The sequence below is a fragment of the Haliotis rubra genome, unplaced genomic scaffold (assembly GCF_003918875.1).
Source record: "Haliotis rubra isolate DU_JTF1 unplaced genomic scaffold, ASM391887v1 Scf3, whole genome shotgun sequence".
NCBI lineage: Eukaryota > Metazoa > Mollusca > Gastropoda > Lepetellida > Haliotidae > Haliotis > Haliotis rubra.
Window position 1 is genome coordinate 4,035,103 of NW_025766968.1, and position 20,792 is coordinate 4,055,894.

The following is a 20,792-nucleotide window of genomic DNA, read 5'->3' on the forward strand; positions in this document are numbered from 1 at the left end:
TGGGACAGCTATATTATACGTTCAAATGGATGCTTTGATAGCCAATCTGAGTACAGTCTATGACTTGCTCCTTTCAGAGTTGCCCATTGGGATATCGGAGGATGCAGCAATGCTTACAGTACTGTGTTGTGCTCCTCTCCTCGGTACTCCTTATGACATTCTGTCATACGATAAATATAAAGACTTGTGTAGTGTTTTATGATGAATATTCAAAGGTCATTCTTGGAAGATGATGACGAAAACAACAAAACCTGATTCTTCCAGTTAAATACTCCGCTTGACATTAGTTTAGTTGTTTGTTCACTCTTCAAATCCTAAGGTCAGCAGTAGTTTCAGGTTCATCCTAGCTGAATGAAACAGCAATGGTGTCCATTAAGGTGAGGTAAGGTGACATGGGGTTTAACGTCATACTTGAGAATATTTCACTCATATGACGACATGCATGCATGTGTATGTGACTTAAGCTGGTTTTAGAGTGCTAGCCGACTGAGATACCATGCCGCAGTTAAGCATTCACCCCCACTCAGACACATTATACTGACTCCGAGCCGACCAGTCCTCATTGTACCCATTAATGTTGAGCGCCAGGCAGGGACAAACAAGTACCACATTTTAACGTCTTTTGGTGTGATGTGGCCGGGGATCGAACCTGCGACCTTCCGCTCTAACCACTACATCACGGAGGTGGCCGTGTCCATTAAGACTGATCACATGTTTTTGTTATATGTTAAACATGGCTGTCCCTTTGCTTCATCTTTAAGGTGTGTTGCAGGACCTTCAGGGCCTAGTTCTTTCATATTTAAAAGAAAATGTCAGTGATATAGCTGATGCTATTTGATGGTAATGATTAAACTTTTGCTCAGCATTTGCTTGTTTGTGTGTTTGTTGTGTAATGCCGCCCTCAGCAATATTCCAGCTATATGGCGGCGGTCTGTGAATAACCAAGCCTGAACCAGACAATCCAGTGATCAACAGCATGAGCATCGATGACATGTGTCAACCAAGTCAGCAAGTCTGACCACCCAATCCTGTTAGGCATCTCTTATCACAAGCATGGGTCTCTGAAGACCAATTCTAACCCACATCTTCACAGGTCCACGTAGTATTACATTGGTGAAAGTGTCAGTAATTCCTGTGGAAATTGTGGGTATAATTTTACAAAAGTTTTGCTTCAATAACAATGTTATTTAAAGTATAAATGATATTACAGTGTAACCATGCCTTCTTCTAACATCAACAGACTGTATCACACAAATACGACACTCTCTTTACAAGCTAAATTACAACTGCTTCAAATTTGCTTCAGTGTTAGTATAAATGTAACGAGCAATGCCAAGGATTTTCGCAAAAACTATTCAAAATGACATCTTGAAAATAAACACACAAAATATTCTTTAGTGCAGAATAAAAGCATAATCTGATTCTTGTATACTGGACAAAAATAGTTTGGGATATACATAAATTTTGAAATTATGAATAATGATCTATTTATTCATTGACACACTGATAAAATATCAATCATAAAAATACCTATATCCCTAACTTATTTTGTCCAGTATATGTATGCATATTTATAAAAGTGTTTCAACAAATCTTGATATTTTGAGTAATGAATTTTAGGACATTGACTCAACAACATTAGATATCGACACAGGATATTTTGACATGCTGTCAAAGATCTACTCAAACGGTTGCTCTAACTTTGAAAGTTCTCACCAAGGGAGGAATTGAATCTTTCATCAAGAGTAACATGTCTTTGTGGTGAGGCTGTCTTGCTAGCATTCTTTGGCCTGGTGTGTCTCAGGAGACAAATATGGTAATAGGCCAGCTTTGACTTTCACCATCCTGTCAGCCAATCAGACTACCTTATTGAGATATAGTTGACAGTGACTGGCAGACTCATCTGTCACACCAATGGTGAACATTTCTACATATTGGCAGCCATATTGAATCACTGGAAACAAAAATGAAAGTAATTGCATCCTTGAAATATGCCAGAAATGGGCACTGAGGCAGAACATTGAGATGGTCAAATAAATGAAAAGGGATACTCTCTGAATGTAGATGCCAGGCCGAAAGTGGTATGGATGACAAACTTTGAATGAATCAGTTCTTGATCATTATCTTCCAATCTGTGGCTAGACCTGGAGATTCTCACTTGACAGATAGCTCCTGTCTGTCACTGAGACCTGAGTGTAGGCTGGAGACATTGGAGGAAAATATGTACATATTCAGTTGTTTCCTGTTCGTGTGTATGTTATTAGAGTCAAACACTTTATTTTGTCTTTAGAAAGATTATACTGACAACAATATGCTGTCACAGAGAGAGTGAAAAAGGAACTAAAAACATGCATGTTTAGCTCACTGGAGGAGTCAGATGACCTTTTGTGACAACCTTCTGTTTTGGCATCAGGTTGTGACAGTGTTGCTGTGCAGAAGTTGATGTGCAGGTTCCTACATAATACATAAACTCATCACTATTCTTTAAAGACTTTGAATCAGAAATTACTTTAGCAACTTTTCTCCCATATTTACCTTTTAAATATCATTAGGAAAGAAATCTTTCTTTGCAATGAAACTATGAACTATCAATAAATGCTAAAATATTCAATGAATACAATAAAGCTGCCTGTCATAGCATGTAACAGTTTAAATCTTCCTTTACAGTTCGGCTGTTCTAACAGACAGCTGTTAAAATTTCCTTTTACAGTATAGCAGAGAAAACTGTTCAAATATTCCTTTACAGTAAAACTGTCAATAACAGATTACTGTTGAAATATTTTACAGTAAAACTGTTGATATCATCATTTAAAGTATAGCTTGTAATTCCAGTTATACCCCACTTCCGGTCTCGTTGCCATGGTTTCCTTTGTTAAACGTGTAGGTGTATTGACCGGTACACCTGTCAAAAGTGTAGGTGTATCAATGATACACCTACACTTTTTCACTAGGGTATACCGAAGCAATAAAGACACAACAAACGGCGAAATATAATTTTATTTCAATGGACTCACATTGAGATTTGGACTGTTTCAAAATCTTCCTTATCATCCAGGTCGAAATGTGACGCTTCAACAAACTGTCAATTTGAGAAAGAAAATCCTCTGTTCACTCTTCAGCATCCATGGTGAACGAACGTGTGATCTTCCAAATGTTTTCTATGCCACATGCGAGTCAGAGAACGCATGCGCATTGGTCTGCCCATACAAATGTCAATTATCAGTAATATTAGCATATTTGGGGCTACTTGAAGTCATTCTCGAGAGCCGAACTGGTGTTTAAAATCGTGTGAAATCGTGCAAGCCCGTGCATGCACATGCAATTGACTGCTTATAGTTTGTTTGCAGTGAAAACGTACCGATGAATATCACTTTAAAAAAGTAAATCAAATAAAGTGAAACTAAGATTGCAAATCCCCATAATTTTACCTTGCCTACCGAACATTTAAATCTCAGAATTATATTCAGCTTAGGATAAAAGTTGTTTAACAAACGATCATAGTTTCAAAGCGCTGTTATTGGTTTGTATTACAATGGGGTATGCACATTAAATGAAACACCCAGAACATGCAGGTTTGGTAGAAGTTAACGCATTTACGCATCGCACGGGCATTTGTTTCACTGTTCCAACTACTACGCTTACCCCCTAAAATTGTAATACAAAACAATAATATTGATTTGAAACTATGATCATTTGTTAAACAAATTTTATTCTAAGTTGAATATAATTCTGAGATGTTCATTTGGCAAGGTCAAATTATGAGATTCTAATCGTGATTTCACTTATTTGAGTACTTTTTTGTTTAAAGTGAAATTGATCGGTAGGTTTCACTGCAAACAGACTATAGACGCTGACATTTGAGGGTCTTAACCAGTGGGCTAAAAATAAATGAAACAGATGGAAAAGAAATATTTTTTTGGTCATAATTGGAACATAAAGTGTTATAATAAACTCGTAACTTCGACCAGAAGTGAGGTATAAGTCAGATGTACCCACACTTCCTCGGTGTGTCAATAAGCCCAATACCCTACTGTTTGAGTCGTGGGTCTCCTCGCTAACGCCTCGAGGCCACCACGACTCAAACAATAGGGTATTGAGCAGCACACCTCGGAAAGTGTGGGTATATCTAATACATAGCTGTTAGTTATTGTGATGTGATCTTCATTTCTGCACTGAAAATGCCACATGCCTGTAGTACAATGATGCATATAATTTAGGCAGTAGTCATTTGACAAAGTAAATATTTTTGGTGTATAAAGGCATAATGGATGCACATGGACAATAATTCTAAGTGCAGTTGGCTTGAATGGTTTAACCCATATATATAATACATGTATCTCACAGACCATAATATATAGACTCAGTTGTCAAAGTCTGTAACAGTAAAGATGTAGTGAGTGAGTGAATTTAGTTTTACACCACTTTTAGCAACATTCCAGCAATATCATGGCAGGGGACACCTGAAATGGGCTTAACACATTGTACCCATGTTGGGAATCGAACCTGGGTCTTTGGTGTGATGAGCCAACGCTTTAAGCACTAGGCTACCCAACTGCACCAGTAAAGGTATGTGTTGCATATCAAAACAATGTCTCATGATATAGCAGAATCTCAGCTTGTCGCTGTCCAGATATAGCTGCAAAGAAGCAGTTCCTCATATAGCCCATCATCCGTGAAGATCTGGGTACTGATCTTCAGTAACACATGTTTGTCGTAAGAGGTGACTTACGGGATCAGGTGGTCAGACTCGCTGACTTGGTTGACACATATCATTGTATCCCAATCCGATGATTAATGCTCATGCTGTTGATCACTGGATTGTCTGGTCCCAGACTCACTGGTCACTCACTCACTCACTCACTCACTCACTCACTCACTCACTCACTCACTCATCCAGCCTATATATAAGATTGATTAAACAACTCAAACTGTATGTCACTTTACTAATACCATCTCACTGTACACAGCCGCACAGACACTGGTGATAACTACAGGTTTATTGCTGGATGTAATAACCATTAAAAGCCAAGTTACATTTTCCATATGACCAGTTCCTAGACTAGTTTTGTGTGTTTTATGTTTCCAGATCAGGAATTGTTGGGAAACAGATTTATTACACGATGGTTAATATCTATAGAAAACTGCATTGAGATTGATATCACCTGAATATCTGGAAGTCCTTAATAATGTTCTGGGTCACAACTGTGGTATTCATCATGCCATTGGTGGTGAGAAAATGAGCATTGTCAGAGATCCTTATTCTCCAGAGCATGTTTGGAGTGAGGTGGCAGCCTTTTAGCAGGTCTGCTGGAAGATTTATACCTTGATACAGACACACACAACTCTCCACGCTGAGAAGACTGGATGATTGTATCATACAGGCTGGCTATTGACCACTACCGGGCTCCATCAGTTCTCAGAATGAGGATTGGCTGTCACAATGACCATTTGAATGGCGGTTGGGTATTTGTGTTGGATTTGTTGTCAAAATAGTTGCTTCATGTCTGTAAAGTGATTGGTGGTCACATATATGCAAGGAGTATTTTGGGGGGATTAATTGTCACAATGCCTGCTACATATTTTAGTGATGATTGGTTGCCCTAATGGATGTCGAGTATTGACACGTGGATTGGTTGTCACAATGGATTCTGAAGATTTGTGTGGGGATTTGATGTCTCAATGGATGCTAAGCATTTGTATAGTAATGTTTCTCAGAATAGTTGCTGTGCATTTGTATGGGGATTGGTTGTCACAGTGGTTTGCTGTACACTGTAATGGGGATTGGTTGTCACAGTGGTTTCCTGTACACTGTAATGGGGATTGGTTGTCACAGTGGTTATTGACGACTTGTATAGGGATTGGTTGTCCCAGTGGTTATTGACTACTTGTATGGGGATTGGTTGTCACATTGGTTATTGACTACTTGTATGGGGATTGGTTGTCACATTGGTTATTGACTACTTGTATAGGGATTGGTTGTCACAGTGGTTATTGACTGCTTGTATAGGGATTGGTTGTCACAGTAGTTATTGACTACTTGTATAGGGATTGATTGTCACATTGGTTATTGACTACATGTATAGGAATTGGTTGTCACAGTGGTTATTGACTACTTGTATAGGGATTGGTTGTCACAGTGGTTATTGACTACTTGTATAGGGATTGGTTGTCCCAGTGGTTATTGACTACTTGTATAGGGATTGATTGTCACAGTGGTTATTGACTACTTGTATGGGGATTGGTTGTCCCAGTGGTTATTGACTACTTGTATAGGGATTGGTTGTCCCAGTGGTTATTGACTACTTGTATAGGGATTGGTTGTCACAGTGGTTATTGACTACTTGTATGAGGATTGGTTGTCACAGTGGTTATTGACTACTTGTATGGGGATTGGTTGTCACAGTGGTTATTGACTACTTGTATGGGGATTGGTTGTCCCAGTGGTTATTGACTACTTGTATGGGGATTGGTTGTCCCAGTGGTTATTGACTACTTGTATAGGGATTGGTTGTCCCAGTGGTTATTGACTACTTGTATGGGGATTGGTTGTCACAGCGGTTATTGACTACTTGTATGGGGATTGGTTATAGAGTGGTTATTGACTACTTGTATGGGGATTGGTTGTCACATTGATTATTGACTTCTTGCATGGGATTGGTTGTCCCAGTGGTTATTGACTACTTGTATGGGGATTGGTTGTCACATTGGTTATTGAATACTTAAATAGTCATCAGTTGTCCGAATGGACATTCCTAGTTAAATTTTACCCATGAAGATCCGGGTTAGAATCGATCTTCAGCAACCCTTGCTTGTCGTAAGAGGTGACTTACAGGATTGGATGGTCAGACTAGCTGACTTGGTTGACACATGTCATCAATACTCATGCTGTTGATCACAGGATTGTCTGGTCCAGATTTAATTATTTATATTTAAATAATGCTGAGTGTGGCATTAAACAACAAAACAAACACAATGCTGAATCTGGTCATGCTGCTGCAATACAATACTGACATAACGTTCACGAATGGCATTAAACCAAATTCACAAACATATTTATTTACAGACATGTTATTTTGTTTATTGATTTACATGTTGACCTTGAGATGTTACAAGCGATTGTGCTTCTTGGTCAGAGAGTACAAGACACAGACAGGGTTTAGTGATGTTTATCCCTTCCCAAGTACTCCTTCCATCAAACCTTCCACATCCTTTCTGTTTCTCCTACATGCCCGGGGCTCCCAGCGTACAGATCAACTTCATCAAATTTCATAAGGATATTTGGTATTCATTGGATTTTTGCCGTTTCTGACAAAACCATCAGGTTCTTGCTGTGAGATAATTCAAGAAAAAAAAGATTGTGTCTTGTCAGAAGGGGATTTATTTTTTACTCTTTTCCATTTGTGAAATGATACTTCGGAAGAAAAGCTTGATGGTGTTTCTTCCAGTAGCCTTCATTGCACTCTGGTTTCTAAAGCAGTATATCAAGCATTTATTGCTGCTATCTCCACTCCGTGGTGACATGTCCTGGTTAAATGCTGTTCCTTTAGGCATTCTGAAAGGTTTTGCCTTTCAAACTACTTTTACAAGATGAACAAATCGAGGAGCAGGGTATCATTTTCACAAATTGTATGGTGTTCCTTGAGAATGATACCACCCTTTCTCATGTAAATGATAATGTTTTGAAAGCAAATGTCATAAAATGATGATTTTATGTCCAAGATTACAAATTTGATAGCATTATGCACGTCATGACATGAGATATTGTATAATTGCAAAAGCTTCCGTATGTTCTGATAACCATGTTTTATTTCGTGATTAGCACAGGAAACATGGATCTTCCCAGCATTTGAAGTAAACAGAATGATCAACGGTTGAGTGTGAAACTGGCAAAAGAAATCAGAAAGGAAGTAGGGGTTTATTTGAAGGACATGGGAAGCCCTCATCATAGAGGATGTTTATTCTATTTCAAGCATTCTGTGTCCAAAGTTATGACATTGTTTGAAAAATTGTAAACAAACTATTGATGCATTAAAAATATTGATATTGATGCATTACAAATATTGATATATTGCATCGATTGGTGCATTTGAACTTTGAATGATGAAATATTACCGGACTGTCACTTAGTCTCTCTATATATATACATTTGTTGGAAACAAACAAACAGTGATAAATTTAAAGGAGCTTAATGAGAAGGAGATTCAGGACATGAGGTAAATCTAGGAAATACTTTACTGTTTTTAACTATTGGTGCATCACAATTATCGGTGCAATATAAATATTGATAGATTACAACTATTGGTGCAATACAAATATTGATACACCACCAATGATACTGGTACATCACAACCATTGATACTGGTACATCACAACCAATGATACTGGTACATCACCAATGATACTGGTACATCACCACCATTGATACTGGTACATCACAACCATTGATACTGGTACATCACAACCAATGATACTGGTACATCACAACCATTGATACTGGTACATCACAACCAATGATACTGGTACATCACAACCATTGATACTGCTACATCACAACCATTGATACTGGTACATCACAACCATTGATACTGGTACATCACAACCAATGATACTGGTACATCACAACCATTGATACTGGTACATCACCACCAATGATACTGGTACATCACAACCATTGATACTGGTACATCACAACCATTGATACTGGTACATCACAACCAATGAGTGAGTAAGTGAATTTAGTTTTACGCCGCACTCAACAATATTCCCGCTACCGGGTATATGGTGGCTACCTGTAAATAATCGAGTCGACAACCATTAATACTGGTACATCACAACCAATGATACATTACCACGAATGATAAATCTGAACTTTTGATGTATCATAACTAGAGGCAGTTGTTCCTCAACAATATGGATGTATCTCTACTATTGATACATTACGACTAAGTCGTCAAAGCAATGTTATCTGTGCTCATTACCCAGCATTCCATTGTAACGTTGTATCATTACACAATTTGACTTGCAGCAAGTACCTAGTGTACATATAATACAGATTGAAGCAAATTTGAAATTCTTATGTGAACCTATAACCTTAGCCTGCCACATAATCACATTTGTCTGTAAGTATTGCATTTTCAGCATCTCCGCTCACAACTTTTGCTGTAACCAAGGAAATGGTTATCTTGTTAATGTTTGATGAACACTTCAAATTGATATTTTACTACTACATTATACTAATCATGCAACAATAATATCTCCTGAAGTTGTAACAGTTCATTTTGATGGTCTTGTTCAGTGTAAAAAGGTTAGAGAGACTGTTCAACATTTTTTTCACCAAACTATTGTGTAATCTAAACCCAAGCTGCTAGATGTGCATTACATAGTCCTCCATAAAACTAAATTGACATTAAATGTCATCATGTCGATTTATGACACCATTAGCTTCATGATAGCTTTTGAAAACATCTGAGATGGAAAGCAAAATCTCCTCTGATCATCTTGAAAAAAAGAATCAATCAACAAATATGTTTGTTTGTAGATCACCTGGCCTAAAAATCACAAATCTTTGAATGATGGACTGTTTTTCTCTGATATGTGGGTTTGGTTGGATTCATTCAAATTTTTGTATGTAATTTGAATTGTATGCTTGTAGCTTTTCATACATATTTATCACATCTCTAAATGTCACTGGCAAAAATGAAATCCAATGCAATTCCCTACTTTGATTTGTAGTATTTTCATCATGTGAACAATTGAATTGCCTTTGCATGTATTTGTTATACATTCGAATCATGCAATAGCAATTATGATAATAGAAATGACTTGTTGCTTTATTATGATGACTAGGGAATTTTTTTGTGATGCTCATTGTCCTATATGGTTATACATTGACTTGAAAGATAGCATGCATGTTATAACATTCCCTATATAATGACACATATTTTGCTCCCTGTAGGGATTCCAGGTCAGAAAAGGCCTTTAGCCTCTGCTTATTGAGTGAGTGAGTGGTTTTACGCTGCTCTTAGCAGTATTCCAGCAATATCCCGGAGAGACACCAGACATGGGCTTCACACATTGTGCCTACATGGGAATTGAACCCGGGTCTTCTGCATGATGAGCTGAACACTTTAACCACTATGCTACCCAACCGCCCGCTTCTTGTAAGAGGTGACTGAATGGATTGTATGGTCAGGATCAGTGATTAGGTTGATACATGGATGATTGCTGATTGCATCAATCACTGGATTGTCTTGTCCAGACTCTGTTATTTACAAGCTACATATAGCTGGAATATTTTCTAACCCACAAAATAAATAAATACATATATTGTACAAATGAGTGGGGTTCAATGTTGGATTAAAATGTCTAAATACTTCTTGAAATCAAAATGAAACAAAGCTTTAACACTTTGTTCTCTTATACACATATTTTCTCCTGAGCATGCCGTCAAAATCAATGACTTGGTTGATTTCATGTCATCACACCCAACCAAGTGGAACTTTGCTCATAATATCAATCACTTGTTTGATTTCATGATCTGATCCATGGACAACAGGTGTGCTACATATTCTACATAGCTTGGTGCAGTGACATTTGCAGACTTAACCTGCAGTTACAGGACATAACACTCTAATGGAATCTGAGATCCCAACAAGCATTTTCTTTTGGGCATATCATGTTCATTGCAATACAGAATACAATACTTCAACATGATATACTTCCTTTATGTGATGATCAGCCTTAAGTGTATTTGTGTGATAATTATTACCATTGTATACTGTTTGACACAGCCGATATCCACCTACCTTTCAAAAACAGGAAGTGGACTTAAACCTTTGATAAATGAAATTAGGTACATCTTGTGTACTTGTTTGTGCAACACTGTTATACAATGCATTCAAATATTTTCTTATTTTTCCACAGTGTGACATCTAAAACCCAACACTTAAATGGGTGGCAGGTCACAGAGTTGATAGCAAACATTTTGAGCAAATGCCACAGACCTAGACATGGCCATGTTGTTATGAGGAGCACCGTTTGGCTTGACTTCAGACATAGCCTCATCTCATCATATATAAAGGCCTAACAAACAAACAATAAAGCACCAGGCAAGTCTTAAAAGTCTTTGGTAATTGTGCACAAACCCTTTGAAGCTTGATTTGAATATAATTGTATTGCCACTAGTTTGAGCCCTTAGATGCTACTTGTTTGGGCCCATCCATGGTTCGTACCCCTTGTTTGAGCCCTTAGATGCTACTTGTTTGGGCCCATCCATGGTTCTTGTTTGGGCCCTTGTTTGAGCCCTTGTTTGAGCCCTTAGATGCTACTTGTTTGGGCCCATCCATGGTTCATACCCCTTGTTTGAGCCTGCTCATGCTTCTGGCCCCTTGTTGGAGCCCTACAATGACTCAGCAGTGTATGAAATAAGGCCCGTCCGACCGCCCGAGACAGGTTAGATTTCTGCCGGATGGTCAAATTTTACAGCTAGCAAGCCCGATGGCCGGGTGAAAAAAAAATATTCAGATAACGTGTCCACTGGCACTGTCTATATAGTATTTAAAAAGGACTGGTTAAATCTCTTCTGGGCTGGTAAGTTTTTGGAGTTACCAGCCATGATGTCTGGCTGGGTTTTTGGCTTATTTCATACACTGGCTTCAGGCACAGGTTTTTGCCCTCTGATGTGTTGGGTCCCATGTTCGGTACCTATAATGCTTTAGGTCCTTTGTTTGAGCCCTATAATGCTTCAACACACAGGTTTTTGCCCTCTGATGTGTTGGGTCCCATGTTCGGTACCTATAATGCTTTAGGCCCCTTGTTTGAGCCCTATAATGCTTCAGGCACAGGTTTTTGCCCTCTGATGTGTTGGGTCCCATGTTCGAGACCTATAATGCTTTAGGTCCCTTGTTTGAGCCCTATAATGCTTCAACACACAGGTTTTTGCCCTCTGATGTGTTGGGTCCCATGTTCGGTACCTATAATGCTTTAGGCCCCTTGTTTGAGCCCTACAAAGCTTCAGGCACAGGTTTTTGCCCTCTGATGTGTTGGATCACATGTTCGAGACCTATAATGCTTTAGGCCCCTTGTTTGAGCCCTACAATGCTTCAGGTACAGGTTTTAGCCCTCTGATGTGTTGGGTCCCATGTTCGAGACCTATAATGTTTAGCCCTACCTTCAGGTACTAGTTTTAGCCCTCTGATGTGTTGGGTCCCCTATAATGCTTTATGCCCCTTGTTTGAGCCCTACAATGCTTCAGGTACTAGTTTTAGCCCTCTAATGTGTTGGGTCCCATGTTCGAGACCTATAATGCTTTAGGCCCCTTGTTTGAGCCCTACAATGCTTCAGGCACAGGTTTTTGCCCTCTGATGTGTTGGGTCGCATGTTCCAGACCTATAATGCTTTATGCCCCTTGTTTGAGCCCTACAATGCTTCAGGTACTAGTTTTAGCCCTCTAATGTGTTGGGTCCCACGTTCGAGACCTATAATGCTTTAGGCCCCTTGTTTGAGCCCTACAATGCTTCAGGCACAGGTTTTTGCCCTCTGATGTGTTGGATCGCATGTTCGAGACCTATAATGCTTTATGCCCCTTGTTTGAGCCCTACAATGCTTCAGGTACTAGTTTTAGCCCTCTAATGTGTTGGGTCCCATGTTCGAGACCTATAATGCTTTAGGCCCCTTGTTTGAGCCCTATAATGCTTCAGGTACTAGTTTTAGCCCTCTGATGTGTTGGGTCCCATGTTCGAGACCTATAATGCTTTATGCCCCTTGTTTGAGCCCTACAATGCTTCAGGTACTAGTTTTAGCCCTCTGATGTGTTGGGTCCCATGTTCGAGACCTATAATGCTTTAGGCCCCATGTTCGAGACCTATAATGCTTCAGGTACTAGTTTTAGCCCTATAATGCTTCAGGTACTAGTTTTAGCCCTATAATGCTTCAGAACCCTAGTTTGAGACCTCAAATGGTTCACTTGTTTGAACCATGGATAGTTCTTCACGGGGTTCAGTATGGAATTGATTCAGCTGATGAGGATGCTTCCATCAAAGCTCTTAGATCAGAGTTTTTGTAGCATCTCTGTCTATTGCCTTGTCTAGTTCATGAGTAGTCTTTGCTACTAGCATGAGGTATTGCAATGGTCTGGATATGATTATTTCCACAAAACCTGTGAATATCTTATGGAAAGAGAAGATATCTTTTTTCAAAAAGGAAGGGTGGTGGTGTCAGAGTTAAATGTTATGCATTTATTCCCCTCACAAATCTCTTGCTCATCCATCCTAATCTTTTTTTTTCACCAGAAAACCAGATCTGATCCCAAATTTACAAACTGGAAAAGATACAGTGTACAACTGTCACATATGCGGTGTGTGAGATGAAATTGCTTGTAGCAATATTCCAGCAATATCACGGTAGGGGACACCAGAAATGGGCTTTTCCCGTTGTACCCATGTGGGGATTTGAACCCAGGCCTTCAGCTTGATGAGCAAACACTTTAACCACAAGGCTACACCACTGCCCCTCACATATGCAGGATGATGATCGATAACATAGCCTCTGTGGCCGTGAATATTCAGTGTTTCCTCTACAAAATATAAGTATGTTTCTATGTTGTGTTAAGTTGAAATAACTCGCCATCACTTATGAATTATAATAATAGATACATGTACAGCCGTTAATTAGCATCATATGCCCATTTTTCCTCCGGAAACAAATTATCTTGGTATTCTCTCTTAGGCCCAGAGTATCAAAAGAGCTTGAACTTCTTACATAGACTGTGTCTGCTTTCATATATTATGATGGAAGTGGCGTTGGCTTTCAAGTCTGAAATATGTCTTCATGAACATTCTGTGATAGCAGTATCGTGTGACACGCAACAATGATGAGCATAGCATGCGACGTGGTCATACATAAGAGCCTGTCGAGCAGTCACCATCAAAGGGTTTTTCTGACACTAAGCAGAGATAGCTGTGTTGTATGGTCACTGATGTGCGTTAAATGACAATTATATGAGACTACTATGTGATTAGTTGTGTTTAGATATGTCTCCTATACTACATGTCTCAAAACTTATCATGTGTTTGTAAGTCGGTATAATGTCCTTGTTTGGGATTTTTTGTCTTTTGATGAATAAATGATGGTTTTGACTCAAACAAGACCCATTTCCATTGCCCTGCTTCCCTTCCCTTGCCAACAAGAAATAAATATCGCCTAATGGTCTCATAAAGATACATGACATTACAGAAGTCAAGAGTCAGTCAGACTGTGTCAGGTTAAGGAAATAGTTTACACATAACAAAAACTAATTTGAATGAAAACAAGATTTTTAAACTGTGGTGTTTACATTTGAAATTATCAACAGACAACCCATACGAAGGTAGAGTCAAAGAAAAGAATCATCTCAAGTGTTTGTTTTGATTAGATTGTAACACAAGCTGTGTGTATAAGAGTCTCAAACTCAAACACCAGAATAGTCTTGAACCCATTTAGAAAGTTGTCCTTTTGAAGAAAACTGTTAGAGAAGTAGGTTATGCTTATCTTCCGGGATGTGGCATGTTTAGAAAGATATGTTCTGTTTCCTCAAGTTTAGCCAAGGTATCTGTATGTGTTTGAAAGTGAACTCCACAATGCATCAGTTGATCAGCTGGGTTAGATGATGATGCTGCTCCAAGCTGTAAACAATTTACTTTTCCCTAATATTAATTATTTTGTCCTCAATGCCTTGTAGACAAAAATCAAGTTATGCTATTGTTTAAATCCCAAATGTTTACTCTGTTTAAATCCTGACTGTTTAAATCCTAACTGTTTGAATCCCAGCTGTTTAAATGCTGGCTGTGTATAATAATTAAATGCCAGCTGTTTAAATGTTGGCTGTTTATAATAATTAAATCCCAGCTGTTTAAATGCATTGGATATGAGGACACAGAAGGAGACACAGTTGTATAGCGTGCTATACCTTTCTGGGTGGAGTTAGTCACTTGCAAGATTCCTAAGACAGAGAGGATGAGTTGCATCCCTTGGTCATGTAAGGATCCATAGACGTTATATAAAAGTAGTCTATTTATGAATCTCTCTACACGGTTATGCACCAGTCACAGCTCCCCGCAGTGTTTGGTGCCTACATCTGTGCACGTAGTTGAACTTACTAGCTACTGACAATTATGTTTTCAAACAAGTGATGACACGTGTTGTCCAAACTTTTTTTCAGTTTAAATTTCTATTTTATTTCAACTGTCCTGTAATTGGTACAGTAAGAGTGTAAGGGGGAAGGTTAATTCGGGTTTTTTTCCATTAGCTTGCAATCTTAAACCAGTCACATTTCACAAACAAATGTAAATTCATCTACTGAGTAGTAAACCAGTCATCAACCAATTCCATCTGACTCACATGGCCTTTTAAAAGACATATAAAAATATACAAGTGCAGTTTGTTTGTGATACAACCCTTACCTTTTATGACAACTTAGTATCAGCACCGATTTTCAGCTTCAGTCTTCACCCATCACTCACAGTCCCTGGATAATAATACATGTATCTTCACTCCCCCCCCCCCAACTAACTCCCCCCAACCGTATAGCTCTAAATGAAACAAGTCTAGATTTTCCATAGGTTCTGAATGTTCAAACTGTGTTTCCTGTTCTATATATAAGGCGATTTTGTTATCAAAATTGGACTAAAGTACTGTCGGAAATAGAAAAAAAACCTGTTTATAGGCTGTTATGTCTGCATCCCTAAAATTTACACAATTGCAAATAGCATAGACATCTAAAATAACCCACATCGACCAAACTGGGATGCGTAATAGGATATCCAGAAAAGCGTTTTTACTCGTAATATCGGCCAAAACTTAGAAAAATATACGAATAGCTGTTGAAAACAATAGATCAGACTATAGATGGCAATTTGGTCACTCGGCCAAGTATGACGACGGACCGTTGACTCACCTGGCATGAAATGCATGTGCTGCCTACGGGCACAAGGGGTCATCTCAAAGATATTTTATGCTTTTTCTTGTGTGTTGAATATGTTGGTTTAAACATATTTTTATTTCGTCAATGCAGAATTCTGGATAGGCGAACAAGCCTAGTGGCTTATATAAACGCCGCTCCAGTACACGGTTCCAATATAGCTGGATACATATTTGAAATAGACGGACAAGAAAAGAATTATATTGAGACAAAATTGAATATGTCTCATCTATTGATTAACATCTTTATATTGTTAGTGTCTAGTGTTTATGAACATCTTTATTGTTAGTGTCTAGTGCTGTTTGCCTACAGAGCTAATGATGTGGTTAGTGTCAAGTGTTTATTGTTAGTGTCTAGTGCTGTTTGCCTACAGAGCTAATGATGTGGTTAGTGTCAAGTGTTTATTGTTAGTGTCTAGTGCTGTTTGCCTACAGAGCTAATGATGATGTGGTTAGTGTCAAGTGTTTATTGTTAGTGTCTAGTGCTGTTTGCCTACAGAGCTAATGATGTGGTTAGTGTCAAGTGTTTATTGTTAGTGTCTAGTGCTGTTTGCCTACAGAGCTAATGATGTGGTTAGTGTCAAGTGTTTATTGTTAGTGTCTAGTGCTGTTTGCCTACAGAGCTAATGATGTGGTTAGTGTCAAGTGTTTATTGTTAGTGTCTAGTGCTGTTTGCCTACAGAGCTAATGATGTGGTTAGTGTCAAGTGTTTATTGTTAGTGTCTAGTGCTGTTTGCCTACAGAGCTAATGATGTGGTTAGTGTCAAGTGTTTATTGTTAGTGTCTAGTGCTGTTTGCCTACAGAGCTAATGATGTGGTTAGTGTCAAGTGTTTATTGTTAGTGTCTAGTGCTGTTTGCCTACAGAGCTAATGATGTGGTTAGTGTCAAGTGTTTATTGTTAGTGTCTAGTGCTGTTTGCCTACAGAGCTAATGATGTGGTTAGTGTCAAGTGTTTATTGTTAGTGTCTAGTGCTGTTTGCCTACAGAGCTAATGATGTGGTTAGTGTCAAGTGTTTATTGTTAGTGTCTAGTGCTGTTTGCCTACGAAGATTGACAGGACTAAATATTATTTATAAGTTGTTATGACATGCCATTTCCTTCCCCAGTTTAATTCCCCTAAAGGATTATCTTTTATCTTAGCTGATATCTCTATCCCCCAGCCCGACCCAACCACTGTCTGCGACACCCATCCTGGTTTTGTTTTGAGACGCCCCCTCCTACCTGTTTCTTCTTGTAGTGATGTTGAGACTCCATGGTAGCTACATCCTTAATATTTTCAGTATTAAAGTTGGTTTTTTTTACGTCAGCTATTGCTTGTAATGAAGCTAAGCTTAATTTCAAAATGAGCATTTAAAAAGTGTTTTTTTGCATACAATATCATCCCACGCTAATTTGCATAAAGCCATGGTCTGTTCCAAATAAGTCGCTTTGGACTAGAAAATAACCACATTGCTCATTTCTGCACTAATCACTCCTCAGTAAAGTCCCTTTTCTATATTTCCTATCTCTCTACCGCTGAGACTCTAGTTAGGCAGAATTTAGTTTAACAGATATTACACACTTTCACATATCAACTACATAAATTGTAGATTTTTTTTCTGTTTCCGACAGTATTTTAAGCATTAGTCAGAGTTTTCCACAATGTTTTGCATTTTATGCTCAACATAATCAGGGAATTGATGAATGATATTTTTAATGTACAGTTAAGTTTCTAGCACATCTTACCTATGGTGCCTATAATGTGGTTAGTGTCAAGTGTTTATTGTTAGTGTCTAGTGCTGTTTGCCTACAGAGCTTACAATGTGGTTAGTGTCAAGTGTTTATTGTTAGTGTCAAGTGTTGGTTGCCTACAGAGCTTACAATTTGGTTAGTATTAACTGTTTAGTGTTAGTGTCTAGTGCTGTTTGCCTACAGAGCTTACAATGTGGTTAGTGTCAAGTGTTGGTTGCCTTCAGAGCTTACAATGTGGTTAGTGTCAAGTGTTTAGTGTTAGTGTCTAGTGCTGTTTGCCTACAGAGCTTACAATGTGGTTAGTGTCAAGTATTGGTTGCCTACATTGCTTACAATGAGGTTAGTGACAAGTGTTTAGTGTTAGTGTCTAGTGCTGTTTGCCTACAGAGCTTACAATGTGGTTAGTGTCAAGTGTTTATTGTTAGTGTCTAGTGCTGTTTGCATACAGTGCTTTTCATGTGGTTAGTGTTTAGTGTTAGTGTTGAGTGCAGTTTGCCTACGGTACTTAGCATGTGTGTAAGTGCGTACGTGCGTGCGTGTGTGCGCGTGCGTGTTTTACTTAAAACAGACAGCTAATGACCATTGTGCTATGGCACATTCATTCTAAGACCTAATTCAACATTAAGGGTATTTCCTTGTGTACCTAATGTTTTGGGAGACATGTTTAACCAATACCAACAGTAGTTGTAATATGGTGTAGTGTTAGAAAACTGGCATGTAAATGATGCAATCAGTCCTAAGGTAGTCTCGGTCCTCAAGCCTTGGGTATTGCTCAATGACTTCCTGAAACAACCATAGTTGCATGCTGTCCAGTAATAGATCCAAAAAGGTAACACTGTAGAATTGTTAAAAATTGGAGATTGAAACATATTTTTCCATTATGATTTCTATTTGTTTTTCCTGAGTGAAATTAGTCATGTTGCCATGGTTACACAGAATAAAAATGCAATTACCTTGCCATGGTGTCATCACTATGGTGTCATTACCTTGGTTTCTTTTGTTATAATCAATATTCCATGATACTTGTCTCCTTTCCCATGTCTCATGTCCTGGTGTTAAAATTATTTGAACAGTTGTTTTTTAACAATTCAGTGTAAATTGTACCTTGTTGGTACTTTAAATCCTCTGATTAACCACTGACATTACATCTCCGCCGGCGGGATGGGTCAAGTAAACATGTTTTGATTTTATTTATGCATTTTTAATTTTTTTATTTTTGAGGAAAGACGTTTTGTGAATATTTTATGTCTGTTTCGGTTATTTATGCCATCTTTACCACATAAACAGCAGATGAAATGAGCACTGATCTGTTCCGACAGGAGTTATTTGTGAAAGAAATTGTACACATAAAAATGTACAGGGCTTAAGACAATTTGGCTAAACTGTGCCAGAGTGGGAATTAAAGGTAGCCTAATTGGAAAAGACTTGAGATCGTAATTCTTCAATGTGAGTTGTATTTAATAGGATGCATGGAATCTTCACATCATATTATGTCATTTTAATGGTTAAATTAGCAATCTCAGGTACTATTTAGGAAGATGGACACTTTGTACACATCTATCAAACAGGATAACTAATTACATTTGTAATATTGTGAGATGAAGAGTTACTGACTGACTGACTCAGTATGGTTTTACGCTGCTTTTAGCAATATTCCAGCAACATACCGACGGGGGACACCAGAAATGGGCTTTACACATTGTACCCATGTGGGGATTCGAACCTAGGTCTTCAGCGTGACGAGCCAATGCTTTAACCACTAGGCTACCCCACCGCCCCGAGATGAAGAGTTAGAAAACAGTAATATCATAACTACATATAAACAATGTTGTATGTATCTGACCATCATCACTTAACCAGGGTGTAGAATAACTATCATTCTATTTCTTTTAATAGTATCAGGAACTAGTTTTATAAGTTGCTTTTGCATTTTGTCTTTTCAGGGATTGTCATGAAAAAACTGACAAGGGGAAGGTCATTAAATATATGACAATCTTTTAGGAAGGTCATTATTTTCAGTTCACTAGTGCAGCAAAAACCTCTGACACCCATCTTGTAATAAATTATCCATTCTGAACTATTCTTGAACCAGATGTCTCCACAACTTCATTTTAGATTTGTCACAATCTCTGTCTGTTTTATCAGAAGTCAGTAATGAATCACTCTCCAACATCAATGTAATTAGATTTAATGGGTAATTTCGAAATGTGGCATGCAAATCAGCATTAAACAAGTTTATCATGGTCAACGAGGTCATTTCTGTCATGATGGTCTCTGATGTTTTCCTGTTTGCTCCTCTCAGGGTGGAGACCGCCCCCGTGGTGTAGTGATTAGAGCGTCCGCCCGGAGAGCGGAAGGTCGCGGGTTCAATCCCCGACCACCTCATACCAAAAGTACTTGTTGGTCCCTGCCTGGCGCTCGGCATTCATAGGTACAACAAGGACTGGTCGGCTCGGAGTCAGTATAATGTGTCTGAGTGGGGTATTCATGCTTAACTGCGGCATGGTATCTCAGTGGGCTAGCACTATAAAACCAGCTTCAGTCTGGGCTAGTACAAGCAGCCGCACATACACATACACACGCATGCACGTGGTCATGTGAGCAAAATATTCTCAAGCACGATGTTAAACCCAATTTCACCTCACCTCACCTCCTCTCAGTGTGGACTCTTGTAACACTAAGGCTGGAAGAGTTATTTCCCATTTTGTACACTGTAGCTTGTCACAAAAACTCTCTTTGGTTTGTTAATATTTTAAGAAGCTTCATCAAGATTTCAAAACATTGTTCTTTTGATATAAATATAAGAGCTGATAGGACACGAGGCAAGGTTGTTTGTGCTGTTTCTGCTAATCCTGTTCTGTAGTGCCAATTCACTGACTTACTACGTTGCTGAAACCCCATTCAGACTTAGCATACTGACTCTGAGCTGACCTGTACAAGCAGGGCCATTTTAAGCTGGAGATGTACCCGTGGACCTAAACAATAAACAATGTATATAGTTGATGGTGTGTCATCACGTAATGGTAAGGGACCATTCATAATTTATGGCTGGGGTGGGGGGTGTTTGATGAGGATTTTAAGGAGGGGGGCACCCATTTTTACTTTG

At 38.6% G+C, this 20,792-nt stretch overlaps 1 long non-coding RNA gene across 1 annotated transcript; it reads right to left on the reverse strand.

The window, feature by feature from the left end:
• Positions 1 to 1,015: 1,015 nt before the first annotated feature.
• LOC124282542 lies at positions 1,016 to 17,086 on the reverse strand. Its single transcript, XR_006900182.1, has 3 exons — positions 17,001 to 17,086; positions 4,060 to 4,061; positions 1,016 to 1,028 (listed from the first exon to the last, which is right to left on the reverse strand). It is a non-coding gene; the product is annotated as an uncharacterized LOC124282542 (long non-coding RNA).
• Positions 17,087 to 20,792: the final 3,706 nt, after the last annotated feature.